Source organism: Hyla sarda, unplaced genomic scaffold, assembly GCF_029499605.1.
Source record: "Hyla sarda isolate aHylSar1 unplaced genomic scaffold, aHylSar1.hap1 scaffold_220, whole genome shotgun sequence".
Classification (NCBI taxonomy): domain Eukaryota; kingdom Metazoa; phylum Chordata; class Amphibia; order Anura; family Hylidae; genus Hyla; species Hyla sarda.
In genome coordinates, this window is record NW_026608873.1 from 352,745 (window position 1) to 372,142 (window position 19,398).

General features: G+C 46.2%; 9 non-coding genes across 9 annotated transcripts; all 9 read left to right on the forward strand.

Moving 5' to 3' along the window:
• The first annotated feature begins 58 nt into the window (after window positions 1–58).
• On the forward strand, window positions 59–249 carry LOC130320437 (U2 spliceosomal RNA). Its single transcript, XR_008866332.1, has one exon. It is a non-coding gene; the product is annotated as a U2 spliceosomal RNA (small nuclear RNA).
• Window positions 250–2,347: 2,098 nt separating this feature from the next.
• LOC130320439 (U2 spliceosomal RNA) lies at window positions 2,348–2,538 on the forward strand. The gene has a single exon (XR_008866333.1). It is a non-coding gene; the product is annotated as a U2 spliceosomal RNA (small nuclear RNA).
• A 2,092-nt stretch (window positions 2,539–4,630) lies between these two features.
• On the forward strand, window positions 4,631–4,821 carry LOC130320440 (U2 spliceosomal RNA). The gene has a single exon (XR_008866334.1). It is a non-coding gene; the product is annotated as a U2 spliceosomal RNA (small nuclear RNA).
• A 2,094-nt stretch (window positions 4,822–6,915) lies between these two features.
• Window positions 6,916–7,106, forward strand: LOC130320442 (U2 spliceosomal RNA). The gene has a single exon (XR_008866336.1). It is a non-coding gene; the product is annotated as a U2 spliceosomal RNA (small nuclear RNA).
• Window positions 7,107–9,207: 2,101 nt separating this feature from the next.
• Window positions 9,208–9,398, forward strand: LOC130320443 (U2 spliceosomal RNA). The gene has a single exon (XR_008866337.1). It is a non-coding gene; the product is annotated as a U2 spliceosomal RNA (small nuclear RNA).
• Window positions 9,399–11,491: 2,093 nt separating this feature from the next.
• Window positions 11,492–11,682, forward strand: LOC130320444 (U2 spliceosomal RNA). The gene has a single exon (XR_008866338.1). It is a non-coding gene; the product is annotated as a U2 spliceosomal RNA (small nuclear RNA).
• A 2,102-nt stretch (window positions 11,683–13,784) lies between these two features.
• Window positions 13,785–13,975, forward strand: LOC130320445 (U2 spliceosomal RNA). The gene has a single exon (XR_008866339.1). It is a non-coding gene; the product is annotated as a U2 spliceosomal RNA (small nuclear RNA).
• Window positions 13,976–16,065: 2,090 nt separating this feature from the next.
• On the forward strand, window positions 16,066–16,256 carry LOC130320446 (U2 spliceosomal RNA). The gene has a single exon (XR_008866340.1). It is a non-coding gene; the product is annotated as a U2 spliceosomal RNA (small nuclear RNA).
• Window positions 16,257–18,348: 2,092 nt separating this feature from the next.
• LOC130320447 (U2 spliceosomal RNA) lies at window positions 18,349–18,539 on the forward strand. Its single transcript, XR_008866341.1, has one exon. It is a non-coding gene; the product is annotated as a U2 spliceosomal RNA (small nuclear RNA).
• The last annotated feature ends 859 nt before the right edge of the window (window positions 18,540–19,398 follow it).

Sequence of the window (19,398 nt, forward strand, 5' to 3'; positions counted from 1 at the left end):
AGCAAGCAGTGATAGTGCCCATGAAGGGGACCTTGTTGGGCCCGCCCCTTTCACGGTTATCGCTTCTCGGCCTTTTGGCTAAGATCAAGTGTAGTATCTGTTCTTATCAGTTTAATATCTGATACGTCCCCTATCTGGGGACCATATATTAAATGGATTTTTGAGAACGGGGGCCGATTTCGAAGCTTGCTTCCGTCGCCCTATGCATTGACCCGATATGGCAGTATCTTCGGGTACAGTGCACCACCCCCTTACAGGGTTAAAAAGAAAGATTCCTACTTTCATTGCTACCTGCTTGCTGGCTAGCCAGCTAGCCAGCCCTGTGGGCCTTGCTGCTGCAGCCAAAAAACAAAAGGTGGTGCTGCTGCTGCTGCTTCTGCTGCTTCTGCTTCTGCTTGTGTCTGGCCCCTGTTGGAGCGTCCAGGCACAGGACTTCTGCTGCTGCTGACTAAATGGCCTCCTTAATTGGATCATTTGAGTAGCCAGCACACCTGTGCAGGTAGGGCATGACATGATAGGCAGCTGCCTTGATAGCGGGTGGGTGCTGAATGTTCCTAATTGACAAAATAAGATTAATGCTTATGAAGAAATATAAAATCTCATCCCTTCCCCAATATCGCGCCACACCCCTACCCCTTAATTCCCTGGTTGAACTTGATGGACATATGTCTTTTTTCGACCGTACTAACTATGTAACTATGTAACATAACATGGGGGGGGGGGGGGGGGTCTCCTGGCTGTTCACACAGGTGTGTCATTGCTGTACATTGACCATGCATTGCTTCTGTGGTATTGCAAAGGCAAAGACAAATGCTTCCAGCCATCCATTGCACTAATGGATTGGTCATCAGCTGGCTGTCTATGTCCCGCATCAATATAGACCAAAGTACAGAGGGTTAGGCTATGCTATTGTGCACCTACCTGATGCATCAGAAGGTGCGAGGCCCTTGCTAAATTCTGTGCACAGACTTTGAGATCTATACTTTAGACTGTATCTAAACCTGCTCCAACATGGACTGACATTCTGGCCTACTTTCAGCCGATGCGACTTGTCTGTCGCTGAACAGTCGCTTTTTATGTATTCAGCACCTATGTATAATGTTGTAAAAATGCTCTAGAAGCTAAAGTCGCAGAAATGTCACACATATTTGGCCTGCAACTTTCTGTGCGACAAATTCAGACAGGAAAAATCAGTATAAATCCTTAGAAAATTATCCCCCAGTGTCTCCATCTGCTGGCGGTATTGAATAAGCATTGCTGCACTGATGGGGTATGCATTAGACGAAAAAAAAGAAGAAAAAGAAGAATAATACGCCCAGAAAAGAGGCGAAAAGGAGAAAAACGTAAAAAAACGTGAAAAAAAAGTAAGAGGAAGAGAAGGGAAAAAAAGGTGGAAATGGGTTTAAAAGTGATTTCGGCGGAGAAATATATATATATATATATATATATATATATATATATATATATATATATACGCGCACACACACACATATATATAAACGTATTCTCCGTTGAGATATTGCAGCCGCTGCTGTGTCCAGGCCCAGGAGCCTTAGCACTGTGCTGTGATGTCACTCAATACCACTGACATCACTAGGTGTAAACAACATCTCTCCTTTGCTGTGTATGTGACTATGGAGCTGTTTGGTGATGTCGTCTATTATGGCCTTCATAGAAGCAACAGGAGATTGTTGCATCCATCTAGAACCCTCAGAACTACAGTGCTATGATGTCACTCACTTCCACAGGCCTTGCAGAGTGTAAACAACAACAACCCAGCTTTGTTGTGTATGTAACCATAGGGATTTGTGATGTCACCTAGAACCTTCACAGCAGCGACAGCTTTATGAGGAGCATCAGCACTGCTCTGCCTGAGCAGAACCATCACCGCCATAGGTTGTCAAATAACCCGGATTTAACCCACACAGGTAAGTCCAATGGGGTGCAGGCATGTCCTCTATGCTTACAGCTTCCCGTGGGTGTTGGTTTGATACCGTTTGGGGACAGCCAAGGAGGCATCTGCAGGCAACAAAGGTAGGTGTGTGCTTGTGTGTGTGTTTCCTATGCAGATCCTAAGCCCAGTGTCACATGCAAGTAGGAGGAGTAAGAAGGGTTCCTGGCAAATCCGGGTTATGGATTGCATTTAAAAAGGCCCCGTGGGAGTGCAATGGGCCCCTGTCTTGCTGCTTAGCAATAATGGTATGGGTTTAGGTTCTGCTGTGTGTACTGGTGGTTGACTGCCCCCCAGCCCAGAGTGTGCATGGAAAATTGTCTGGCAGCCTCCCTGACAGCAAGCAGTGATAGTGCCCATGAAGGGGACCTTGTTGGGCCCGCCCCTTTCACGGTTATCGCTTCTCGGCCTTTTGGCTAAGATCAAGTGTAGTATCTGTTCTTATCAGTTTAATATCTGATACGTCCCCTATCTGGGGACCATATATTAAATGGATTTTTGAGAACGGGGGCCGATTTCGAAGCTTGCTTCCGTCGCCCTATGCATTGACCCGATATGGCAGTATCTTCGGGTACAGTGCACCACCCCCTTACAGGGTTAAAAAGAAAGATTCCTACTTTCATTGCTACCTGCTTGCTGGCTAGCCAGCTAGCCAGCCCTGTGGGCCTTGCTGCTGCAGCCAAAAAACAAAAGGTGGTGCTGCTGCTGCTGCTTCTGCTGCTTCTGCTTCTGCTTGTGTCTGGCCCCTGTTGGAGCGTCCAGGCACAGGACTTCTGCTGCTGCTGACTAAATGGCCTCCTTAATTGGATCATTTGAGTAGCCAGCACACCTGTGCAGGTAGGGCATGACATGATAGGCAGCTGCCTTGATAGCGGGTGGGTGCTGAATGTTCCTAATTGACAAAATAAGATTAATGCTTATGAAGAAATATAAAATCTCATCCCTTCCCCAATATCGCGCCACACCCCTACCCCTTAATTCCCTGGTTGAACTTGATGGACATATGTCTTTTTTCGACCGTACTAACTATGTAACTATGTAACATAACATGGGGGGGGGGGGGGGGGGTCCCTGGCTGTTCACACAGGTGTGTCATTGCTGTACATTGACCATGCATTGCTTCTGTGGTATTGCAAAGGCAAAGACAAATGCTTCCAGCCATCCATTGCACTAATGGATTGGTCATCAGCTGGCTGTCTATGTCCCGCATCAATATAGACCAAAGTACAGAGGGTTAGGCTATGCTATTGTGCACCTACCTGATGCATCAGAAGGTGCGAGGCCCTTGCTAAATTCTGTGCACAGACTTTGAGATCTATACTTTAGACTGTATCTAAACCTGCTCCAACATGGACTGACATTCTGGCCTACTTTCAGCCGATGCGACTTGTCTGTCGCTGAACAGTCGCTTTTTATGTATTCAGCACCTATGTATAATGTTGTAAAAATGCTCTAGAAGCTAAAGTCGCAGAAATGTCACACATATTTGGCCTGCAACTTTCTGTGCGACAAATTCAGACAGGAAAAATCAGTATAAATCCTTAGAAAATTATCCCCCAGTGTCTCCATCTGCTGGCGGTATTGAATAAGCATTGCTGCACTGATGGGGTATGCATTAGACGAAAAAAAAGAAGAAAAAGAAGAATAATACGCCCAGAAAAGAGGCGAAAAGGAGAAAAACGTAAAAAAACGTGAAAAAAAAGTAAGAGGAAGAGAAGGGAAAAAAAGGTGGAAATGGGTTTAAAAGTGATTTCGGCGGAGAAATATATATATATATATATATATATATATATATATATATATATACGCGCACACACACACATATATATAAACGTATTCTCCGTTGAGATATTGCAGCCGCTGCTGTGTCCAGGCCCAGGAGCCTTAGCACTGTGCTGTGATGTCACTCAATACCACTGACATCACTAGGTGTAAACAACATCTCTCCTTTGCTGTGTATGTGACTATGGAGCTGTTTGGTGATGTCGTCTATTATGGCCTTCATAGAAGCAACAGGAGATTGTTGCATCCATCTAGAACCCTCAGAACTACAGTGCTATGATGTCACTCACTTCCACAGGCCTTGCAGAGTGTAAACAACAACAACCCAGCTTTGTTGTGTATGTAACCATAGGGATTTGTGATGTCACCTAGAACCTTCACAGCAGCGACAGCTTTATGAGGAGCATCAGCACTGCTCTGCCTGAGCAGAACCATCACCGCCATAGGTTGTCAAATAACCCGGATTTAACCCACACAGGTAAGTCCAATGGGGTGCAGGCATGTCCTCTATGCTTACAGCTTCCCGTGGGTGTTGGTTTGATACCGTTTGGGGACAGCCAAGGAGGCATCTGCAGGCAACAAAGGTAGGTGTGTGCTTGTGTGTGTGTTTCCTATGCAGATCCTAAGCCCAGTGTCACATGCAAGTAGGAGGAGTAAGAAGGGTTCCTGGCAAATCCGGGTTATGGATTGCATTTAAAAAGGCCCCGTGGGAGTGCAATGGGCCCCTGTCTTGCTGCTTAGCAATAATGGTATGGGTTTAGGTTCTGCTGTGTGTACTGGTGGTTGACTGCCCCCCAGCCCAGAGTGTGCATGGAAAATTGTCTGGCAGCCTCCCTGACAGCAAGCAGTGATAGTGCCCATGAAGGGGACCTTGTTGGGTCCGCCCCTTTCACGGTTATCGCTTCTCGGCCTTTTGGCTAAGATCAAGTGTAGTATCTGTTCTTATCAGTTTAATATCTGATACGTCCCCTATCTGGGGACCATATATTAAATGGATTTTTGAGAACGGGGGCCGATTTCGAAGCTTGCTTCCGTCGCCCTATGCATTGACCCGATATGGCAGTATCTTCGGGTACAGTGCACCACCCTCTTACAGGGTTAAAAAGAAAGATTCCTACTTTCATTGCTACCTGCTTGCTGGCTAGCCAGCTAGCCAGCCCTGTGGGCCTTGCTGCTGCAGCCAAAAAACAAAAGGTGGTGCTGCTGCTGCTGCTTCTGCTGCTTCTGCTTCTGCTTGTGTCTGGCCCCTGTTGGAGCGTCCAGGCACAGGACTTCTGCTGCTGCTGACTAAATGGCCTCCTTAATTGGATCATTTGAGTAGCCAGCACACCTGTGCAGGTAGGGCATGACATGATAGGCAGCTGCCTTGATAGCGGGTGGGTGCTGAATGTTCCTAATTGACAAAATAAGATTAATGCTTATGAAGAAATATAAAATCTCATCCCTTCCCCAATATCGCGCCACACCCCTACCCCTTAATTCCCTGGTTGAACTTGATGGACATATGTCTTTTTTCGACCGTACTAACTATGTAACTATGTAACATAACATGGGGGGGGGGGGGGGGGTCTCCTGGCTGTTCACACAGGTGTGTCATTGCTGTACATTGACCATGCATTGCTTCTGTGGTATTGCAAAGGCAAAGACAAATGCTTCCAGACATCCATTGCACTAATGGATTGGTCATCAGCTGGCTGTCTATGTCCCGCATCAATATAGACCAAAGTACAGAGGGTTAGGCTATGCTATTGTGCACCTACCTGATGCATCAGAAGGTGCGAGGCCCTTGCTAAATTCTGTGCACAGACTTTGAGATCTATACTTTAGACTGTATCTAAACCTGCTCCAACATGGACTGACATTCTGGCCTACTTTCAGCCGATGCGACTTGTCTGTCGCTGAACAGTCGCTTTTTATGTATTCAGCACCTATGTATAATGTTGTAAAAATGCTCTAGAAGCTAAAGTCGCAGAAATGTCACACATATTTGGCCTGCAACTTTCTGTGCGACAAATTCAGACAGGAAAAATCAGTATAAATCCTTAGAAAATTATCCCCCAGTGTCTCCATCTGCTGGCGGTATTGAATAAGCATTGCTGCACTGATGGGGTATGCATTAGACGAAAAAAAAGAAGAAAAAGAAGAATAATACGCCCAGAAAAGAGGCGAAAAGGAGAAAAACGTAAAAAAACGTGAAAAAAAAGTAAGAGGAAGAGAAGGGAAAAAAAGGTGGAAATGGGTTTAAAAGTGATTTCGGCGGAGAAATATATATATATATATATATATATATATATATATATATATATATACGCGCACACACACACATATATATAAACGTATTCTCCGTTGAGATATTGCAGCCGCTGCTGTGTCCAGGCCCAGGAGCCTTAGCACTGTGCTGTGATGTCACTCAATACCACTGACATCACTAGGTGTAAACAACATCTCTCCTTTGCTGTGTATGTGACTATGGAGCTGTTTGGTGATGTCGTCTATTATGGCCTTCATAGAAGCAACAGGAGATTGTTGCATCCATCTAGAACCCTCAGAACTACAGTGCTATGATGTCACTCACTTCCACAGGCCTTGCAGAGTGTAAACAACAACAACCCAGCTTTGTTGTGTATGTAACCATAGGGATTTGTGATGTCACCTAGAACCTTCACAGCAGCGACAGCTTTATGAGGAGCATCAGCACTGCTCTGCCTGAGCAGAACCATCACCGCCATAGGTTGTCAAATAACCCGGATTTAACCCACACAGGTAAGTCCAATGGGGTGCAGGCATGTCCTCTATGCTTACAGCTTCCCGTGGGTGTTGGTTTGATACCGTTTGGGGACAGCCAAGGAGGCATCTGCAGGCAACAAAGGTAGGTGTGTGCTTGTGTGTGTGTTTCCTATGCAGATCCTAAGCCCAGTGTCACATGCAAGTAGGAGGAGTAAGAAGGGTTCCTGGCAAATCCGGGTTATGGATTGCATTTAAAAAGGCCCCGTGGGAGTGCAATGGGCCCCTGTCTTGCTGCTTAGCAATAATGGTATGGGTTTAGGTTCTGCTGTGTGTACTGGTGGTTGACTGCCCCCCAGCCCAGAGTGTGCATGGAAAATTGTCTGGCAGCCTCCCTGACAGCAAGCAGTGATAGTGCCCATGAAGGGGACCTTGTTGGGCCCGCCCCTTTCACGGTTATCGCTTCTCGGCCTTTTGGCTAAGATCAAGTGTAGTATCTGTTCTTATCAGTTTAATATCTGATACGTCCCCTATCTGGGGACCATATATTAAATGGATTTTTGAGAACGGGGGCCGATTTCGAAGCTTGCTTCCGTCGCCCTATGCATTGACCCGATATGGCAGTATCTTCGGGTACAGTGCACCACCCCCTTACAGGGTTAAAAAGAAAGATTCCTACTTTCATTGCTACCTGCTTGCTGGCTAGCCAGCTAGCCAGCCCTGTGGGCCTTGCTGCTGCAGCCAAAAAACAAAAGGTGGTGCTGCTGCTGCTGCTGCTTCTGCTGCTTCTGCTTCTGCTTGTGTCTGGCCCCTGTTGGAGCGTCCAGGCACAGGACTTCTGCTGCTGCTGACTAAATGGCCTCCTTAATTGGATCATTTGAGTAGCCAGCACACCTGTGCAGGTAGGGCATGACATGATAGGCAGCTGCCTTGATAGCGGGTGGGTGCTGAATGTTCCTAATTGACAAAATAAGATTAATGCTTATGAAGAAATATAAAATCTCATCCCTTCCCCAATATCGCGCCACACCCCTACCCCTTAATTCCCTGGTTGAACTTGATGGACATATGTCTTTTTTCGACCGTACTAACTATGTAACTATGTAACATAACATGGGGGGGGGGGGGGGGGTCTCCTGGCTGTTCACACAGGTGTGTCATTGCTGTACATTGACCATGCATTGCTTCTGTGGTATTGCAAAGGCAAAGACAAATGCTTCCAGCCATCCATTGCACTAATGGATTGGTCATCAGCTGGCTGTCTATGTCCCGCATCAATATAGACCAAAGTACAGAGGGTTAGGCTATGCTATTGTGCACCTACCTGATGCATCAGAAGGTGCGAGGCCCTTGCTAAATTCTGTGCACAGACTTTGAGATCTATACTTTAGACTGTATCTAAACCTGCTCCAACATGGACTGACATTCTGGCCTACTTTCAGCCGATGCGACTTGTCTGTCGCTGAACAGTCGCTTTTTATGTATTCAGCACCTATGTATAATGTTGTAAAAATGCTCTAGAAGCTAAAGTCGCAGAAATGTCACACATATTTGGCCTGCAACTTTCTGTGCGACAAATTCAGACAGGAAAAATCAGTATAAATCCTTAGAAAATTATCCCCCAGTGTCTCCATCTGCTGGCGGTATTGAATAAGCATTGCTGCACTGATGGGGTATGCATTAGACGAAAAAAAAGAAGAAAAAGAAGAATAATACGCCCAGAAAAGAGGCGAAAAGGAGAAAAACGTAAAAAAACGTGAAAAAAAAGTAAGAGGAAGAGAAGGGAAAAAAAGGTGGAAATGGGTTTAAAAGTGATTTCGGCGGAGAAATATATATATATATATATATATATATATATATATATATATATATATATACGCGCACACACACACATATATATAAACGTATTCTCCGTTGAGATATTGCAGCCGCTGCTGTGTCCAGGCCCAGGAGCCTTAGCACTGTGCTGTGATGTCACTCAATACCACTGACATCACTAGGTGTAAACAACATCTCTCCTTTGCTGTGTATGTGACTATGGAGCTGTTTGGTGATGTCGTCTATTATGGCCTTCATAGAAGCAACAGGAGATTGTTGCATCCATCTAGAACCCTCAGAACTACAGTGCTATGATGTCACTCACTTCCACAGGCCTTGCAGAGTGTAAACAACAACAACCCAGCTTTGTTGTGTATGTAACCATAGGGATTTGTGATGTCACCTAGAACCTTCACAGCAGCGACAGCTTTATGAGGAGCATCAGCACTGCTCTGCCTGAGCAGAACCATCACCGCCATAGGTTGTCAAATAACCCGGATTTAACCCACACAGGTAAGTCCAATGGGGTGCAGGCATGTCCTCTATGCTTACAGCTTCCCGTGGGTGTTGGTTTGATACCGTTTGGGGACAGCCAAGGAGGCATCTGCAGGCAACAAAGGTAGGTGTGTGCTTGTGTGTGTGTTTCCTATGCAGATCCTAAGCCCAGTGTCACATGCAAGTAGGAGGAGTAAGAAGGGTTCCTGGCAAATCCGGGTTATGGATTGCATTTAAAAAGGCCCCGTGGGAGTGCAATGGGCCCCTGTCTTGCTGCTTAGCAATAATGGTATGGGTTTAGGTTCTGCTGTGTGTACTGGTGGTTGACTGCCCCCCAGCCCAGAGTGTGCATGGAAAATTGTCTGGCAGCCTCCCTGACAGCAAGCAGTGATAGTGCCCATGAAGGGGACCTTGTTGGGCCCGCCCCTTTCACGGTTATCGCTTCTCGGCCTTTTGGCTAAGATCAAGTGTAGTATCTGTTCTTATCAGTTTAATATCTGATACGTCCCCTATCTGGGGACCATATATTAAATGGATTTTTGAGAACGGGGGCCGATTTCGAAGCTTGCTTCCGTCGCCCTATGCATTGACCCGATATGGCAGTATCTTCGGGTACAGTGCACCACCCCCTTACAGGGTTAAAAAGAAAGATTCCTACTTTCATTGCTACCTGCTTGCTGGCTAGCCAGCTAGCCAGCCCTGTGGGCCTTGCTGCTGCAGCCAAAAAACAAAAGGTGGTGCTGCTGCTGCTGCTGCTTCTGCTGCTTCTGCTTCTGCTTGTGTCTGGCCCCTGTTGGAGCGTCCAGGCACAGGACTTCTGCTGCTGCTGACTAAATGGCCTCCTTAATTGGATCATTTGAGTAGCCAGCACACCTGTGCAGGTAGGGCATGACATGATAGGCAGCTGCCTTGATAGCGGGTGGGTGCTGAATGTTCCTAATTGACAAAATAAGATTAATGCTTATGAAGAAATATAAAATCTCATCCCTTCCCCAATATCGCGCCACACCCCTACCCCTTAATTCCCTGGTTGAACTTGATGGACATATGTCTTTTTTCGACCGTACTAACTATGTAACTATGTAACATAACATGGGGGGGGGGGGGGGGGTCTCCTGGCTGTTCACACAGGTGTGTCATTGCTGTACATTGACCATGCATTGCTTCTGTGGTATTGCAAAGGCAAAGACAAATGCTTCCAGCCATCCATTGCACTAATGGATTGGTCATCAGCTGGCTGTCTATGTCCCGCATCAATATAGACCAAAGTACAGAGGGTTAGGCTATGCTATTGTGCACCTACCTGATGCATCAGAAGGTGCGAGGCCCTTGCTAAATTCTGTGCACAGACTTTGAGATCTATACTTTAGACTGTATCTAAACCTGCTCCAACATGGACTGACATTCTGGCCTACTTTCAGCCGATGCGACTTGTCTGTCGCTGAACAGTCGCTTTTTATGTATTCAGCACCTATGTATAATGTTGTAAAAATGCTCTAGAAGCTAAAGTCGCAGAAATGTCACACATATTTGGCCTGCAACTTTCTGTGCGACAAATTCAGACAGGAAAAATCAGTATAAATCCTTAGAAAATTATCCCCCAGTGTCTCCATCTGCTGGCGGTATTGAATAAGCATTGCTGCACTGATGGGGTATGCATTAGACGAAAAAAAAGAAGAAAAAGAAGAATAATACGCCCAGAAAAGAGGCGAAAAGGAGAAAAACGTAAAAAAACGTGAAAAAAAAGTAAGAGGAAGAGAAGGGAAAAAAAGGTGGAAATGGGTTTAAAAGTGATTTCGGCGGAGAAATATATATATATATATATATATATATATATATATATATATACGCGCACACACACACATATATATAAACGTATTCTCCGTTGAGATATTGCAGCCGCTGCTGTGTCCAGGCCCAGGAGCCTTAGCACTGTGCTGTGATGTCACTCAATACCACTGACATCACTAGGTGTAAACAACATCTCTCCTTTGCTGTGTATGTGACTATGGAGCTGTTTGGTGATGTCGTCTATTATGGCCTTCATAGAAGCAACAGGAGATTGTTGCATCCATCTAGAACCCTCAGAACTACAGTGCTATGATGTCACTCACTTCCACAGGCCTTGCAGAGTGTAAACAACAACAACCCAGCTTTGTTGTGTATGTAACCATAGGGATTTGTGATGTCACCTAGAACCTTCACAGCAGCGACAGCTTTATGAGGAGCATCAGCACTGCTCTGCCTGAGCAGAACCATCACCGCCATAGGTTGTCAAATAACCCGGATTTAACCCACACAGGTAAGTCCAATGGGGTGCAGGCATGTCCTCTATGCTTACAGCTTCCCGTGGGTGTTGGTTTGATACCGTTTGGGGACAGCCAAGGAGGCATCTGCAGGCAACAAAGGTAGGTGTGTGCTTGTGTGTGTGTTTCCTATGCAGATCCTAAGCCCAGTGTCACATGCAAGTAGGAGGAGTAAGAAGGGTTCCTGGCAAATCCGGGTTATGGATTGCATTTAAAAAGGCCCCGTGGGAGTGCAATGGGCCCCTGTCTTGCTGCTTAGCAATAATGGTATGGGTTTAGGTTCTGCTGTGTGTACTGGTGGTTGACTGCCCCCCAGCCCAGAGTGTGCATGGAAAATTGTCTGGCAGCCTCCCTGACAGCAAGCAGTGATAGTGCCCATGAAGGGGACCTTGTTGGGCCCGCCCCTTTCACGGTTATCGCTTCTCGGCCTTTTGGCTAAGATCAAGTGTAGTATCTGTTCTTATCAGTTTAATATCTGATACGTCCCCTATCTGGGGACCATATATTAAATGGATTTTTGAGAACGGGGGCCGATTTCGAAGCTTGCTTCCGTCGCCCTATGCATTGACCCGATATGGCAGTATCTTCGGGTACAGTGCACCACCCCCTTACAGGGTTAAAAAGAAAGATTCCTACTTTCATTGCTACCTGCTTGCTGGCTAGCCAGCTAGCCAGCCCTGTGGGCCTTGCTGCTGCAGCCAAAAAACAAAAGGTGGTGCTGCTGCTGCTGCTGCTTCTGCTGCTTCTGCTTCTGCTTGTGTCTGGCCCCTGTTGGAGCGTCCAGGCACAGGACTTCTGCTGCTGCTGACTAAATGGCCTCCTTAATTGGATCATTTGAGTAGCCAGCACACCTGTGCAGGTAGGGCATGACATGATAGGCAGCTGCCTTGATAGCGGGTGGGTGCTGAATGTTCCTAATTGACAAAATAAGATTAATGCTTATGAAGAAATATAAAATCTCATCCCTTCCCCAATATCGCGCCACACCCCTACCCCTTAATTCCCTGGTTGAACTTGATGGACATATGTCTTTTTTCGACCGTACTAACTATGTAACTATGTAACATAACATGGGGGGGGGGGGGGGGGGGGTCTCCTGGCTGTTCACACAGGTGTGTCATTGCTGTACATTGACCATGCATTGCTTCTGTGGTATTGCAAAGGCAAAGACAAATGCTTCCAGCCATCCATTGCACTAATGGATTGGTCATCAGCTGGCTGTCTATGTCCCGCATCAATATAGACCAAAGTACAGAGGGTTAGGCTATGCTATTGTGCACCTACCTGATGCATCGGAAGGTGCGAGGCCCTTGCTAAATTCTGTGCACAGACTTTGAGATCTATACTTTAGACTGTATCTAAACCTGCTCCAACATGGACTGACATTCTGGCCTACTTTCAGCCGATGCGACTTGTCTGTCGCTGAACAGTCGCTTTTTATGTATTCAGCACCTATGTATAATGTTGTAAAAATGCTCTAGAAGCTAAAGTCGCAGAAATGTCACACATATTTGGCCTGCAACTTTCTGTGCGACAAATTCAGACAGGAAAAATCAGTATAAATCCTTAGAAAATTATCCCCCAGTGTCTCCATCTGCTGGCGGTATTGAATAAGCATTGCTGCACTGATGGGGTATGCATTAGACGAAAAAAAAGAAGAAAAAGAAGAATAATACGCCCAGAAAAGAGGCGAAAAGGAGAAAAACGTAAAAAAACGTGAAAAAAAAGTAAGAGGAAGAGAAGGGAAAAAAAGGTGGAAATGGGTTTAAAAGTGATTTCGGCGGAGAAATATATATATATATATATATATATATATATATATATATATATATATACGCGCACACACACACATATATATAAACGTATTCTCCGTTGAGATATTGCAGCCGCTGCTGTGTCCAGGCCCAGGAGCCTTAGCACTGTGCTGTGATGTCACTCAATACCACTGACATCACTAGGTGTAAACAACATCTCTCCTTTGCTGTGTATGTGACTATGGAGCTGTTTGGTGATGTCGTCTATTATGGCCTTCATAGAAGCAACAGGAGATTGTTGCATCCATCTAGAACCCTCAGAACTACAGTGCTATGATGTCACTCACTTCCACAGGCCTTGCAGAGTGTAAACAACAACAACCCAGCTTTGTTGTGTATGTAACCATAGGGATTTGTGATGTCACCTAGAACCTTCACAGCAGCGACAGCTTTATGAGGAGCATCAGCACTGCTCTGCCTGAGCAGAACCATCACCGCCATAGGTTGTCAAATAACCCGGATTTAACCCACACAGGTAAGTCCAATGGGGTGCAGGCATGTCCTCTATGCTTACAGCTTCCCGTGGGTGTTGGTTTGATACCGTTTGGGGACAGCCAAGGAGGCATCTGCAGGCAACAAAGGTAGGTGTGTGCTTGTGTGTGTGTTTCCTATGCAGATCCTAAGCCCAGTGTCACATGCAAGTAGGAGGAGTAAGAAGGGTTCCTGGCAAATCCGGGTTATGGATTGCATTTAAAAAGGCCCCGTGGGAGTGCAATGGGCCCCTGTCTTGCTGCTTAGCAATAATGGTATGGGTTTAGGTTCTGCTGTGTGTACTGGTGGTTGACTGCCCCCCAGCCCAGAGTGTGCATGGAAAATTGTCTGGCAGCCTCCCTGACAGCAAGCAGTGATAGTGCCCATGAAGGGGACCTTGTTGGGCCCGCCCCTTTCACGGTTATCGCTTCTCGGCCTTTTGGCTAAGATCAAGTGTAGTATCTGTTCTTATCAGTTTAATATCTGATACGTCCCCTATCTGGGGACCATATATTAAATGGATTTTTGAGAACGGGGGCCGATTTCGAAGCTTGCTTCCGTCGCCCTATGCATTGACCCGATATGGCAGTATCTTCGGGTACAGTGCACCACCCCCTTACAGGGTTAAAAAGAAAGATTCCTACTTTCATTGCTACCTGCTTGCTGGCTAGCCAGCTAGCCAGCCCTGTGGGCCTTGCTGCTGCAGCCAAAAAACAAAAGGTGGTGCTGCTGCTGCTGCTTCTGCTGCTTCTGCTTCTGCTTGTGTCTGGCCCCTGTTGGAGCGTCCAGGCACAGGACTTCTGCTGCTGCTGACTAAATGGCCTCCTTAATTGGATCATTTGAGTAGCCAGCACACCTGTGCAGGTAGGGCATGACATGATAGGCAGCTGCCTTGATAGCGGGTGGGTGCTGAATGTTCCTAATTGACAAAATAAGATTAATGCTTATGAAGAAATATAAAATCTCATCCCTTCCCCAATATCGCGCCACACCCCTATCCCTTAATTCCCTGGTTGAACTTGATGGACATATGTCTTTTTTCGACCGTACTAACTATGTAACTATGTAACATAACATGGGGGGGGGGGGGGGGGTCTCCTGGCTGTTCACACAGGTGTGTCATTGCTGTACATTGACCATGCATTGCTTCTGTGGTATTGCAAAGGCAAAGACAAATGCTTCCAGCCATCCATTGCACTAATGGATTGGTCATCAGCTGGCTGTCTATGTCCCGCATCAATATAGACCAAAGTACAGAGGGTTAGGCTATGCTATTGTGCACCTACCTGATGCATCAGAAGGTGCGAGGCCCTTGCTAAATTCTGTGCACAGACTTTGAGATCTATACTTTAGACTGTATCTAAACCTGCTCCAACATGGACTGACATTCTGGCCTACTTTCAGCCGATGCGACTTGTCTGTCGCTGAACAGTCGCTTTTTATGTATTCAGCACCTATGTATAATGTTGTAAAAATGCTCTAGAAGCTAAAGTCGCAGAAATGTCACACATATTTGGCCTGCAACTTTCTGTGCGACAAATTCAGACAGGAAAAATCAGTATAAATCCTTAGAAAATTATCCCCCAGTGTCTCCATCTGCTGGCGGTATTGAATAAGCATTGCTGCACTGATGGGGTATGCATTAGACGAAAAAAAAGAAGAAAAAGAAGAATAATACGCCCAGAAAAGAGGCGAAAAGGAGAAAAACGTAAAAAAACGTGAAAAAAAAGTAAGAGGAAGAGAAGGGAAAAAAAGGTGGAAATGGGTTTAAAAGTGATTTCGGCGGAGAAATATATATATATATATATATATATATATATATATATATATACGCGCACACACACACATATATATAAACGTATTCTCCGTTGAGATATTGCAGCCGCTGCTGTGTCCAGGCCCAGGAGCCTTAGCACTGTGCTGTGATGTCACTCAATACCACTGACATCACTAGGTGTAAACAACATCTCTCCTTTGCTGTGTATGTGACTATGGAGCTGTTTGGTGATGTCGTCTATTATGGCCTTCATAGAAGCAACAGGAGATTGTTGCATCCATCTAGAACCCTCAGAACTACAGTGCTATGATGTCACTCACTTCCACAGGCCTTGCAGAGTGTAAACAACAACAACCCAGCTTTGTTGTGTATGTAACCATAGGGATTTGTGATGTCACCTAGAACCTTCACAGCAGCGACAGCTTTATGAGGAGCATCAGCACTGCTCTGCCTGAGCAGAACCATCACCGCCATAGGTTGTCAAATAACCCGGATTTAACCCACACAGGTAAGTCCAATGGGGTGCAGGCATGTCCTCTATGCTTACAGCTTCCCGTGGGTGTTGGTTTGATACCGTTTGGGGACAGCCAAGGAGGCATCTGCAGGCAACAAAGGTAGGTGTGTGCTTGTGTGTGTGTTTCCTATGCAGATCCTAAGCCCAGTGTCACATGCAAGTAGGAGGAGTAAGAAGGGTTCCTGGCAAATCCGGGTTATGGATTGCATTTAAAAAGGCCCCGTGGGAGTGCAATGGGCCCCTGTCTTGCTGCTTAGCAATAATGGTATGGGTTTAGGTTCTGCTGTGTGTACTGGTGGTTGACTGCCCCCCAGCCCAGAGTGTGCATGGAAAATTGTCTGGCAGCCTCCCTGACAGCAAGCAGTGATAGTGCCCATGAAGGGGACCTTGTTGGGCCCGCCCCTTTCACGGTTATCGCTTCTCGGCCTTTTGGCTAAGATCAAGTGTAGTATCTGTTCTTATCAGTTTAATATCTGATACGTCCCCTATCTGGGGACCATATATTAAATGGATTTTTGAGAACGGGGGCCGATTTCGAAGCTTGCTTCCGTCGCCCTATGCATTGACCCGATATGGCAGTATCTTCGGGTACAGTGCACCACCCCCTTACAGGGTTAAAAAGAAAGATTCCTACTTTCATTGCTACCTGCTTGCTGGCTAGCCAGCTAGCCAGCCCTGTGGGCCTTGCTGCTGCAGCCAAAAAACAAAAGGTGGTGCTGCTGCTTCTGCTGCTTCTGCTTCTGCTTGTGTCTGGCCCCTGTTGGAGCGTCCAGGCACAGGACTTCTGCTGCTGCTGACTAAATGGCCTCCTTAATTGGATCATTTGAGTAGCCAGCACACCTGTGCAGGTAGGGCATGACATGATAGGCAGCTGCCTTGATAGCGGGTGGGTGCTGAATGTTCCTAATTGACAAAATAAGATTAATGCTTATGAAGAAATATAAAATCTCATCCCTTCCCCAATATCGCGCCACACCCCTACCCCTTAATTCCCTGGTTGAACTTGATGGACATATGTCTTTTTTCGACCGTACTAACTATGTAACTATGTAACATAACATGGGGGGGGGGGGGGGGGGGGGTCTCCTGGCTGTTCACACAGGTGTGTCATTGCTGTACATTGACCATGCATTGCTTCTGTGGTATTGCAAAGGCAAAGACAAATGCTTCCAGCCATCCATTGCACTAATGGATTGGTCATCAGCTGGCTGTCTATGTCCCGCATCAATATAGACCAAAGTACAGAGGGTTAGGCTATGCTATTGTGCACCTACCTGATGCATCGGAAGGTGCGAGGCCCTTGCTAAATTCTGTGCACAGACTTTGAGATCTATACTTTAGACTGTATCTAAACCTGCTCCAACATGGACTGACATTCTGGCCTACTTTCAGCCGATGCGACTTGTCTGTCGCTGAACAGTCGCTTTTTATGTATTCAGCACCTATGTATAATGTTGTAAAAATGCTCTAGAAGCTAAAGTCGCAGAAATGTCACACATATTTTGCCTGCAACTTTCTGTGCAACAAATTCAGACAGGAAAAATCAGTATAAATCCTTAGAAAATTATCCCCCAGTGTCTCCATCTGCTGGCGGTATTGAATAAGCATTGCTGCACTGATGGGGTATGCATTAGACGAAAAAAAAGAAGAAAAAGAAGAATAATACGCCCAGAAAAGAGGCGAAAAGGAGAAAAACGTAAAAAAACGTGAAAAAAAAGTAAGAGGAAGAGAAGGGAAAAAAAGGTGGAAATGGGTTTAAAAGTGATTTCGGCGGAGAAATATATATATATATATATATATATATATATATATATATATATATACGCGCACACACACACATATATATAAACGTATTCTCCGTTGAGATATTGCAGCCGCTGCTGTGTCCAGGCCCAGGAGCCTTAGCACTGTGCTGTGATGTCACTCAATACCACTGACATCACTAGGTGTAAACAACATCTCTCCTTTGCTGTGTATGTGACTATGGAGCTGTTTGGTGATGTCGTCTATTATGGCCTTCATAGAAGCAACAGGAGATTGTTGCATCCATCTAGAACCCTCAGAACTACAGTGCTATGATGTCACTCACTTCCACAGGCCTTGCAGAGTGTAAACAACAACAACCCAGCTTTGTTGTGTATGTAACCATAGGGATTTGTGATGTCACCTAGAACCTTCACAGCAGCGACAGCTTTATGAGGAGCATCAGCACTGCTCTGCCTGAGCAGAACCATCACCGCCATAGGTTGTCAAATAACCCGGATTTAACCCACACAGGTAAGTCCAATGGGGTGCAGGCATGTCCTCTATGCTTACAGCTTCCCGTGGGTGTTGGTTTGATACCGTTTGGGGACAGCCAAGGAGGCATCTGCAGGCAACAAAGGTAGGTGTGTGCTTGTGTGTGTGTTTCCTATGCAGATCCTAAGCCCAGTGTCACATGCAAGTAGGAGGAGTAAGAAGGGTTCCTGGCAAATCCGGGTTATGGATTGCATTTAAAAAGGCCCCGTGGGAGTGCAATGGGCCCCTGTCTTGCTGCTTAGCAATAATGGTATGGGTTTAGGTTCTGCTGTGTGTACTGGTGGTTGACTGCCCCCCAGCCCAGAGTGTGCATGGAAAATTGTCTGGCAGCCTCCCTGACAGCAAGCAGTGATAGTGCCCATGAAGGGGACCTTGTTGGGCCCGCCCCTTTCACGGTTATCGCTTCTCGGCCTTTTGGCTAAGATCAAGTGTAGTATCTGTTCTTATCAGTTTAATATCTGATACGTCCCCTATCTGGGGACCATATATTAAATGGATTTTTGAGAACGGGGGCCGATTTCGAAGCTTGCTTCCGTCGCCCTATGCATTGACCCGATATGGCAGTATCTTCGGGTACAGTGCACCACCCCCTTACAGGGTTAAAAAGAAAGATTCCTACTTTCATTGCTACCTGCTTGCTGGCTAGCCAGCTAGCCAGCCCTGTGGGCCTTGCTGCTGCAGCCAAAAAACAAAAGGTGGTGCTGCTGCTGCTGCTTCTGCTGCTTCTGCTTCTGCTTGTGTCTGGCCCCTGTTGGAGCGTCCAGGCACAGGACTTCTGCTGCTGCTGACTAAATGGCCTCCTTAATTGGATCATTTGAGTAGCCAGCACACCTGTGCAGGTAGGGCATGACATGATAGGCAGCTGCCTTGATAGCGGGTGGGTGCTGAATGTTCCTAATTGACAAAATAAGATTAATGCTTATGAAGAAATATAAAATCTCATCCCTTCCCCAATATCGCGCCACACCCCTACCCCTTAATTCCCTGGTTGAACTTGATGGACATATGTCTTTTTTCGACCGTACTAACTATGTAACTATGTAACATAACATGGGGGGGGGGGGGGGGGTCTCCTGGCTGTTCACACAGGTGTGTCATTGCTGTACATTGACCATGCATTGCTTCTGTGGTATTGCAAAGGCAAAGACAAATGCTTCCAGCCATCCATTGCACTAATGGATTGGTCATCAGCTGGCTGTCTATGTCCCGCATCAATATAGACCAAAGTACAGAGGGTTAGGCTATGCTATTGTGCACCTACCTGATGCATCAGAAGGTGCGAGGCCCTTGCTAAATTCTGTGCACAGACTTTGAGATCTATACTTTAGACTGTATCTAAACCTGCTCCAACATGGACTGACATTCTGGCCTACTTTCAGCCGATGCGACTTGTCTGTCGCTGAACAGTCGCTTTTTATGTATTCAGCACCTATGTATAATGTTGTAAA